The following is a 3,317-nucleotide window of genomic DNA, read 5'->3' as shown; positions in this document are numbered from 1 at the left end:
CAAATTGATGAAACTGAAATGTTAGCTACACTAATAGCTAATGGATATGAACCAACAACAGAAGAAATTCAAATGTTAAAAGAAGAAGACAGATATCGATATAAATCATCGATAGAAGAACCTCCGACATTAGAGTTAAAGCCACTTCCAAACCATTTGGAATATGCTTATTTACATGGTGAATCTGAATTACCTGTAATAATATCGTCTTCTCTTACTGAAAATGAGAAATCACAACTCATTTCTGTGTTGAAAGCTCATAAACCAGCCATTGCATGGAAGATTCATGATATTAAAGGCATAAGTCCTTCGTATTGCACACATAAAATCCTTATGGAAGAAGGTCATAAAACGTATGTGCAACGCCAACGAAGACTAAATCCTAATATGCAAGATGTTGTTAAAAAAGAAATAATTAAACTGCTAGATGCAGGTTTAATTTATCCAATCTCTGATAGTCCATGGGTAAGCCCAGTTCAATGCATACCTAAGAAGGGTGGCATGACTGTCATTACAAATGAGAAAAATGAGCTTATTCCTACTAGAACTGTAACAGGATGGCGTGTGTGTATTGATTATAGAAAATTAAATGACGCCACCAAAAAAGATCACTTTCACTTACCTTTCATTGATCAAATGTTGGAAAGATTAGCCGGAAACAGTTACTATTGTTTTCTTGATGGATTTTCCGGATACTTTCAAATTCCAATAGCACCCGAAGACCAAGAGAAAACCACATTCACGTGCCCTTATGGTACTTTTGCTTACAAACGCATGACATTTGGACTTTGCAATGCCCCTGCAACCTTTCAAAGGTGCATGATGGTGATTTTTCACGACATGATAGAAGAATGCATGGAAGTTTTCATGGATGACTTTTCAGTCTTCGGTGATACTTTTGAATCATGTCTAGCTAATCTTGAACGAATGCTTATTAGATGCGAACAATCAAATCTAGTACTTAATTGGGAGAAATGCCATTTCATGGTTAAAGAAGGCATCGTTCTTGGACATAAAATTTCAAAGGAAGGAATTGAAGTGGATAGAGCTAAAGTAGATGTAATTGCTAAACTTCCACATCCCACCAATGTTAGAGGAGTTAGGAGTTTTCTAGGGCATGCCGGTTTTTACCGACGTTTCATAAAAGATTTTTCTAAAATTGCCACTCCTATGAATAAACTCCTAGAAAAGGATACTCCATTCATATTTTCAGATGAATGTATCAAATCTTTTAATATTCTTAAAGAGAAACTCACTAATGCGCCGATCATGATAACACCAAATTGGAATCTACCGTTTGAACTAATGTGCGACGCAAGTGATTTTGCAATGGGAGCCGTTTTAGGACAAAGGATTGAAAAACGATTTCAACCTATATATTATGCTAGTAAGACGTTACAAGGAGCACAAACGAATTACATAACTACTGAAAAAGAACTCCTTGCTATTGTCTTTGCTTTTGACAAATTTCGTTCATATCTCGTTCTAGCTAAAACGGTGGTCTATACTGACCATTCTGCTCTTAGATACCTATTTTCGAAACAAGATGCCAAACCAAGATTAATCCGTTGGATCTTACTCTTACAAGAGTTCGATATTGAAATCCGAGATAAAAGAGGAGCAGAAAATCTCGCCGCTGATCATCTTTCTCGTCTTGAAAATCCTGATTTAGAAGTTCCAAATGAATCGGCCATACAAGACAACTTTCCTGATGAATATCTATTGAAGATAGATTATAACGAAATTCCATGGTTTGCAGACTATGCAAACTACTTAGTATGTGGATTTCTTGAAAAAGGATTATCGTACCAAAAATGAAAGAAATTCTTTAGTGATATAAAACACTATTTCTGGGAAGATCCACATCTGTTTAAAAGTTGTCCAGATGGAATAATACGCCGATGTGTATTCGGAGATGAAGCTAGTAAAATCTTAAACCATTGTCACACAGGACTAACAGGAGGGCATTATGGGCCTCAACTAACAGCAAGAAAAGTTTATGATGCTGGATTCTATTGGCCTACAATTTACAAAGACGCACACCTTCTTTGCAAATCCTGTGATGCTTGTCAAAGGGCCGGAAAAATAAGTCAACGTGATGAAATGCCACAAAATGTCATTCAAGTATGTGAAGTATTTGACATTTGGGGTATTGACTTTATGGGTCCATTTCCAAAATCTCATAATAATCTTTACATTCTCGTTGCCATTGATTATGTATCTAAATGGGCGGAAGCACAAGCTCTCCCAACTAACGATGCACGAGTTGTAGTCAACTTTTTAAAACGTCTTTTTGCAAGGTTTGGAACACCGAAAGCTTTAATAAGTGATCGGGGAACTCATTTCTGTAATAATCAACTTGAGAAAGTTCTTAAAAGATATGGAGTAACTCATAAAATCTCCACTGCATATCATCCACAAACAAGTGGACAAGTTGAAAATACCAACCGAGCTTTAAAACGTATTCAAGAAAAAATCGTAGGATCAAATCCGAAGGAATGGTCCATAAAATTGGAGGATGCACTCTGGGCTTTTAGAACAGCCTACAAAACTCCAATTGGAACCACACCTTTTAAACTCGTTTACAGAAAAGCATGTCATCTTCCAGTAGAAATTGAACACAAAGCATTTTGGGCTTTGAAGACATGTAATCTTGATTTACATGAAGCTGGACGTCTACGGTTAAGTCAATTAAATGAATTAGAAGAATTAAGACATAAAGCATACGAAAATTCGTTGATCTATAAGGAAAGAACGAAGAAATGGCATGATAAAAGAATCAGAAGTTCAAAAGAATTTAAAGAAGGAGACAGAGTTCTTCTTTTCAATTCACGATTCAAGCTATTTCCTGGAAAATTGAAATCAAGATGGTCTGGACCATTCATAGTCAATAGAGGTTTCCCATACGGAACAGTAGAATTAATAAATTTAAATGGGATTGAATTTAAAGTTAATGGTCACAGAGTTAAACATTACATACATGGTCCGATGGAAGTTGACAATGAAGTTAATCATAATTTCACCACCCAAGAAAACCTTCAAAATGAAAACATAAATATGTTATCAACAACATATGAAAAATCAAAATTGGAATATAGGGAGGAGTCAAATTTGAGTGATGAAGAAGAATTCTTATACAAACCTCCCATTCCAAGAAACGAAGAAAAATGTGAACAAGAAGTTCAAATAGAAGTAAAAGAACCTAGAAAAGAACACCCGAAAAAGGTTTACAAACCAACTCGACTTACTAAAGCAGGAGACCCGGATGAATTTATCATTTCTTGCTTGCTTAATGATGGTGCTGTATATAATGGACT

The sequence above is a fragment of the Rutidosis leptorrhynchoides genome, chromosome 3 (genome assembly GCF_046630445.1).
Source record: "Rutidosis leptorrhynchoides isolate AG116_Rl617_1_P2 chromosome 3, CSIRO_AGI_Rlap_v1, whole genome shotgun sequence".
In the NCBI taxonomy this organism is placed as follows: domain Eukaryota; kingdom Viridiplantae; phylum Streptophyta; class Magnoliopsida; order Asterales; family Asteraceae; genus Rutidosis; species Rutidosis leptorrhynchoides.
Note: the sequence above shows the minus strand (reverse complement) of the source record.